We start from the raw sequence: 7,982 nt of genomic DNA, 5'->3' as shown, positions 1-7,982 counted from the left end.
TGTTCAGGGGGGGGGGGGGTTGATGCGCAGTTTTGCCCGGAAGGGACGGATCGGGGCCAGGTGCGTGCCGCTTCCCAGATGTTGCGGTGTGATCGCATCCACTTGATGCGCCCCCGATCCGTCCCTCTCGCGTGGCAAATCCTCCCGTGTGACCAGGGCCTAGGTGTTCAAGAAAAAAAATCACTGGCAGACTTGGGGGCATTCCAGAGCCATAGCCTGAGGGCACTGAGGGTGCCCTATGGAGTGTGCGATGATGTGGATACTGAGAAGGGGGGGGGAATCAGACCATCCCGATGCCATGAGAGCTCATTGGAGCGATCAGACAGGGGAAAGTCGGTCCGTGGCCCATAGCAATGCGTTTGCTACTGGACTTTCCCTGGTGTCTTTTTACTTTGCTTCTGCAGTGGAGCAAAACAAGTTGCCAATGGGTGTGGGGCGCTTCCCAAATGTTCATTTCTGATCGTGCCTGTGACGACCCCTTAACTGGGGAGGTCTGGTTTCCCTTTAAAGTGTTCTTTAGGTTTTATTTTATTATGTGTATCCGGCTGCCACCAGGCTTTCCAAACCTTTATGCTTTACTATTTATTATAAGGCTTTCCAAACCTTTATGCTTTACTATTTCTATCACAGGGTAGGTGGATCGAGGGTTTAAGCTTTCGAGGAACTATGTGGTCTGAGGAAGGATTCTTTCCAGAGCTGGTATACTTGAATGAAATAGGATTTATTTAAAGAAAGCATAAATACGAGGGTAGAACCATGTAACTAGTAAAGTAGGTATAACACACAGTCTGCTCCCTACTGACAGGGATTTTTCCTTAGGTAACTTTGTAACACTTTTTCCTCCAAGTCCATATAATCTTTACTGTTTCCTAGACACTCAGCTTCAGCTTATAACTGTTTCAACACAGAACTGCTTGTCACTTTCTTTCAGACACAGCACTTAACTCTCATATCACACACAAGAAGGTCTCTCCTTCAGACCCCAGAACTAAACTCATCCCACACAGGGATGGGTCTCACTCCTCTCATACACAGAACTTCTGCTTCTCTCACAGAAATCAGAACTTAACTGACTTTCAACTGTCATCTCACTAACTAACACTCTTGACTGACATATCTGCTCTCCACACAGAATCATTTCCAAACCCCCCCCCTCTCTGTCACTCACCACTCACACCACTTGCCTGTTTCAATCACACTAGACTATCACACAGGCATGCAACCAAACTTTTAAAGACACATACACACAGTTAAACATGAAATCATTACAGTGCCCTTTAAATCTGTTGTAAAGTAGTCAAAAGTGTTTAATACTCAGACTATCAATAGATCTTGCTCTGTTGGAAAGAAGAGATTTCTTTGCTTTTAAAAACCTTTATTTCTAAGGGTAAAAGGCACACGGGATTACTACAAATAAACATAACACTAACAGTGACATTTTCTAAGCTGCCTATAGTCAAACACTAGCACACAGATAATGGAGAATCTCTCCTTCTTCTTGACCCCTAGAAAGGAAGTCACCTGAAACAAACTACCAATCTGTATCACAGTAGAAAGCTACTTTTCCCGGGCTAATTCCCCATTGGCTCAGTGCCAGGTATCCCTTCCAGGTCGGTCTAAACAATAGCAATACTAGGCAAACAAGTTAACCCTATAATGACTGAATCTTCAGACCTTGTAAACACATACATTTCCAACAAAATCTACCGAGCATTCGCACCTATGGTGCGGCTAATTGTGCGTGTGATCGTGCCTAAGGATTAGATAAAATCATGGTGTCTTGTTCTGTCAATAGCCATTAGCCGTGATGGCCAACTAGAACCTCCATATTCAAAGTCAGCCTACCTGAATACCCAGCAGAGTTGCCCAAATATCCCTTATTTTCAAGTGGAATATAATGGATGTCCCAGATACTACAGCTCCAATTTAGTACTTCAAAGAGCTGGGCACACTGAACTTTGCTGTTCTGTGAATGGATGAGTCATTTCCCACTGGACTCCAGCTATGACAAGAATTTAAAGATTTGGTGCTTAAACTTGTCAAATGTTGCCAGGGAACGAAGGTCCTGATACAAGCCAGGAATGCTCTTCATTTCCTTCCAACACCAACACAGTTGGCTCTCATCTGTTGGCAGAGTGTAGAGATGCAGTAAAGCAGAGCACAAGCTGTTTAAGGAATAAAGTCGATTTATTAAGAAGAGAACAAGACTTTGTAAGAAAGAGGAGAGAGAAAGAGAAGTCTGTCTAACTCAGAGGTGTCAAACTCACTTGTTACGAGGGCCAGATCTGAAATAAACGTCACTTCGTCGGGCCAGGCCATATGTACCATAAAATGTCACGCCAGGTACCAGAGATACAAACTTTATAAACGACACAGGCAAACCCTATTAACAATATTATTTTTTTTACTCAAAATACAAAGTCAATTCATTCCTAGCAGTGAAAGCAGTGAAAGAATCCATAAAAGCCCCAATAAATTATTAAATCATATGGAAGACTAGGATTTTTTCCAAGGGATACCATAAAAGGGGGAGTACTTTACACTTCCATCCATACCAGTTGCTTGCGGGCCGGGTGTTTGACACCCCTGGACTAACTGGCTAAGAGGAAGTCAGTAGCTAACAGATCTCAGCAGGGCGGGGGGAAACCCAATTGAGCCAATCAGGAGACAGGTCTTGTGTGATGCCTGAACCAAACCAGCCTATTCTAGGTAGGCTTGCTATGAAACCCGTATCTCGAAGCAGAAGTTTAGGTCTCCTCTGCAGTGTGCAGTGCTTTCAACCAACTTCAGTTGGTGAACCGGTTGTGACATTTCCTTAGAAAGTGAGACCTGGTCACACGTATCCAGGTTCTATTATTTATTAAATTTCTACCTCGCCCTCCCGCCAAAGCGGCTCAGGTGTCATGGCCTCCACATGGGCTCCCTCGGAAGATCCCATATATGCCTGACGATTTGTTAAAATCTGCTGTGGAGGTTGGCCCGTCTTCAAAGGCAACGAGAGTCAGGTCCTTTTCTGTGGTAATATCTTGATTATGGAACACCTACCCCACAGTGGGGTGCCTGGGGCCCAAACTCCATAAGGTTTTAGATGCCATAGTATAACATCGTTCTCTATCCAGGCATTTTATTGAGGCTATCAATCTACGTCAATCAGCTGAAAAGAGCAAGAGTCCAATAGCGCCTTAAAGGGAGCGGTGGTGCAGGGGATAATTCCCCTGCTTAACTGTAACATCTGAACTGCCAAGCTTTGTCAGTTCTAGCCCCGTGCTGGTGCGAGCAACCAAGCCTTGTCCTAGCTCATCGTCTACCCAGCGATTCGAAAGCTTCGGCAAGTAGATAAATTGGGGACCACTCGTAAGGGGGTGGGCACACCACTCCCTTGGGGAAGGTGTTAGCTGCCGAGTGTGACTTCTGTGGCGTGGCAAGATGAGAAGATGAAAGATCTGTTTCAGCATCCCTGCAGTGGAGCGAGTCGGCAAGGCGGTGGCAGTGTGGCAGCGTGACATCAAGAAGCCCTGACGTCATCAACCAGCCGACAAAAATACACGATTGATCCAGACCGCAGATGAATCCTCCGGCCAGCTATAATGTGTGTGTAATTTAAAATACTGTATGTTGTCTTCCCTATCCCCCATGAGTATTGTTAGTCCAAATTATTATTATTATTACTACTATTATTACTATGATTACTATTATTACTATTATTATTATTGACTAACAAATCTGTGGCAGACTAAGAAATTTGTGCCATAAAATGTGTTAGTCTTGAAGATGCTACTGGACTCTTCCTCTTTTCTACTGCTACAGACAGACTAACACGGCTACCCATCTTGATCTGCGTCAATCAGTGGTATTTACTAGGGGTGTGCAATTTTTTTGTTTTGTTTCTTTTCTGATTCGGGTATAATGGACCTGAAAAATTTCAGTATTCCCGAATATTCCCGAATACCCGTATTGGTATTGTGTTGGCATTCAGGTAAATATTTGGGAAACCTGAAATTATTTGGCTCTATGAAAGCATATGGGGACCGTCCCCATAGGGTATAATGGAGAATTTGACTCACTGAGTCATGCCACCATGCCTCCATCTTCATTCTGAGGCTTGGAGAGCCCCCAAGGAAGCAGGGCAGGGTGGCAGAGAACAAGGAGTCAGGGAGGACTTGCCTATGCATGGAATCATAGAGACCTCCAGGGTAATCCAGAGAAGGGAACTCCAGGGTAACCTAGTCCAACCCCCTGCACAATGCAGGAAATTCGCAAATACCACCCAAAAGATAACAAAAAATCTCCAGGATCTCCAGCCAAGCTGGCCTGGAGAAAAATTGCTTCCTGACCCCAAAGTGGCGACCAGCATTTCCCTGGGCATGTAAGAAAAGGCCACCAGAACTAAGCACTGAGGCAACCCTTCCTGCCCTCCCTCTCATGATCTGCCCAAATTCACAGAATCAGCATTGCTGTCAGATGGCCACCTAGCCTCTGTTTGAATACCTCCAGAGAAGGAGAGCCCACCGCCTCCCGAGGAAGCCTGTTCCACGGAGGAACTGCTCTGTCAGGAGCTTTTTCCTAATGTTTAGCCAAAAACTCTTCTGATTTAACTTCAACCCATTGGTTCTGGTCCGACCTTCTGGGACAACAGAAAACAACTCAGCACCATCCTCTATATGACAGTCCTTTAGCTACTTGAAGATGGTTATCATATCACCTCTCAGTCGTCTCCTCTCCAGGCTAAACATACCCAGCTCCTTCAGCCTTTCCTCATAGGACTTGGTCTCCAGAGCCCTCACCATCTTCCTTGCCCTCCTCTGGACACATTCCAGCTTGTCTGTATCCTTCTTAAATTGTGGTGCCCAAAACTAAACACAATACTCTAGGTGAGGTCTAAGCTGAGCATTTCGCATGATCTGAACACTATACTGCTTTTGATACAGCATTTGCCTTTTTAGCTACAGCATCACACTGCTGACTCATGTTCAATGTATGGTCTACTAGACCCCCTAGATCCTTTTCACGCATACTACTGCCAAGACAAGTCTCCCCCAACCTATAATTATGCATTTGATTTTTCCTGCATAAATGCATCTGTTAGTCAGAAGGAGACAGCTTGCGTCCACTTTATAAATGAAATCGGGACCAGTACCTGGGTAAATAATGGGGTTTCAATCCCACATTCAGCTATGCATGCAACTGTAACTTGTGCACCAGGCATCAGTCTTGGCCAAATATGGAACATTTAGAATTTTGAAATCTCGGTATCGCAATAGAGCATGTGGCCGCCACCCCCACCCCCCAACACACGCACCTTGTTAGATCAGCCATGGATGTCTTCTCCATTGTAGATGGTGGAAAATGACATAACATCCTACTTCTGAAGGAAAGGGTGATTCACAGCATGACAAACAAATCTTGATACAAACCAACAGATGTCAGATGTTCTGAGCAATTCGAAACCTCAACGGTAACAGTAACAGGATCCCGTTTTTTGTGGTCAAACTACAGTTATCTCCATGCCAGTATTGGAACAAATTCTCTTTTTTGACAAGTTTGCTTTATCCAACTGAGAGATCACTTTCTTTAGCCCAGATGTACAAAAGCAATCAGTTGGATCCCTTTTAAGTTTTCAGTACAATTAGAGTTCCTGACTTTCATTTTTAAAAATCCCAGCTTTGATGCCTTTAACAATGGGCAGGGCTCCTTCACCCCGCCCCGCCCCCTATCCTGGATTCCTGGTATAGAATTTTTTAAAGGTATATTACTCTGAGCATGTACAGAGTGCCTTTCCTTTGTGTAGGGAACAGCGCTTTGTCTAACTGGTGACTTCTGAGTGTTCCGTGGAATCGGGTGCCCTGCGTCTCTCTCCCTGCCTGCCTGCCTGGCAGTGGTCCCATAGGGGATGGGCGAGCTGCTGGTTGGTCAGTCATGCTACTCAGGGGGAGAAGTCTGAGATCTGCCCTGCTTCAGCTGGCTTCTCCATGCAGCCGTGGCCAAGAGTCCTTCAAGGACTGCACTCTGCCACTAGGCATGTCGTAGCTGGTTTCTGTGTGGTGGCACAGTGCTTGTGTATTTGCATTTGCAGAGCATGTGCATAGAATATACAACAAATGCAGCCTCCCCTTCATGACACACTACTGTCAAAATCCACTGCCCTCTGCATCCCTCAGTTTGGAAATATGTCGATGCAAGGCTAGTTTCTAGCCTTGTCTGATCTCTCTCTTTTTTTTGATTTGGGGGTTTGATTCCCCACTCCTCCACTTGCTCCTGCTGGATGACCTTGGGCAAGCCATAGTTCTGATAAGAGCGGTCCTTGAAAAAGAGCAGTTTCTGAGCTCTCTCAGCCCCACCTACCTCACAGGGTGGCTGTTGTGGGGAGGGGAAGGGAAAGGAGTTTGGAAGCCGCTCTGAGACTCCTTTGGGTAGTGAAGGGCGGGGTATAAATCCAAACTCTTCCCTTCTCTTCTCTTCTCTTCTTCTTTTAAGGTCTTCCGAGGAAAAGACAGATAAACACATCACTGATTTTGATAATTAGGAAGGTATCCTAGATAGCTTTAAAAGGGGATTAGATAGATTCATGAGGATAGGTCTATTGGTGTCTACTAGCCATGGTGATGAGGGGAACCTCTGTGCTCAGAGGCAATAAACCTCTGAATCTCATAGCCTGGAGGCAACTAGGGAAAGGCCTCTCAGCCCTGTTGTTGGCCCTCCAGAGGAAATGGTTGGCCACTGTGTGAGACACGATGCTGGATGAGATGGACCCGTGGTCTGATCCAGCAGGGCTCTTCTGATGTTGTTATGTGGTGTCACAACATGGCTTTGCTTCTAGTCCTAACTGTCCCTTCTTAACAGGGCCAAACACTGTTTTCTGGTCTCCCCCTAGTAAGACATCCTTTTCTTTTTTCGTTTTGTATTGTATTGTTCGTAGGGATGGGCACGAACTGGTTGATGAACTAAATTTCATCATGAATTTTGGCCACTTTGTGGTTCACAAAGCAATGTTTGCAAACTGAGGAACCACCATGAACTTTCACAGATTTTGATGCAGTTCATGGCGGTTCATGAAGAGCAGAAGCGGGGGTTTAAATGGCTGGGAGCCATTTAAACCCCTGCTTTCTGCTCCCCATGAAAAGCTGTGGGGAGTAGAAAGCAGATGTTTAAATGGCTCCCAGCCATTTAAACCCCCTGCTTTCTGCTCACTGCAGCAGCAACTGTTTGGTTTAAAAAGCTCATTCACTTGCTCATCTTCTAACATTGTATATGCCATTAAATGTCAACAATGCCCTTCAGTTCTCTACATAGGACAACAGGACAAACCCTACGCCAGAGGATAAATGGACACAAATCCGATTTCTGGAATCACAAGATTGAGAAACCTGTTGGAGAACGCTTCAGCCTTCCAGGACATTCAATGGGTGACCTCAAAGTAGCTGTTTTATTACAAAGGAACTTCAGAAACAGACGGGAAAGGGAAAACACCGTAATTGGTGTTGCGCAATGCCAGATCTATAAATAATAAGATCATGTGTAGGATTCTCCTGCCTGGAGATTGGGAACCCAAAGGTATTTGTGTACTAACAGCATGAGAAGTCTGGTGACTGCTTAATGACGCAGTCAGTGTGACCTTGGCAGATAACAGAGAACTTGCCTGCACACACACACACACACACACACACACATTCCAAAAGGATGCTCGAATGCTTGAAACTTTCCTCTATGCAGAGAGAAGGAGGGAGAGAGAGGAGGGGGAGGAAATGGCGAAAACTGAGCTGATAAATAAATGCTGGGAAACCGAGAGGTGTCCGATCAGCTTCCTGCAGACTTGTGTCCTGTCGTCTTTGCATCGCATGCACCCCTGCACCCCACACCCCAACGAGTGACCCCACAATCATGGTCCTTCGGGACTTCCTAATGGAACAGCAGGTAGAACTGGCTTGCATGACCGAGACCTGGGTGCGAGATGGGGAGACAGTAGGTCTCTCCCAGCTAGCTCC

Source organism: Gekko japonicus, unplaced genomic scaffold (assembly GCF_001447785.1).
Source record: "Gekko japonicus isolate JY-2015 unplaced genomic scaffold, Gekko_japonicus_V1.1 scaffold776, whole genome shotgun sequence".
In the NCBI taxonomy this organism is placed as follows: domain Eukaryota; kingdom Metazoa; phylum Chordata; class Lepidosauria; order Squamata; family Gekkonidae; genus Gekko; species Gekko japonicus.
The sequence above is the reverse complement of the archived record's forward strand: the minus strand, read 5'-3'. Positions refer to the sequence as shown.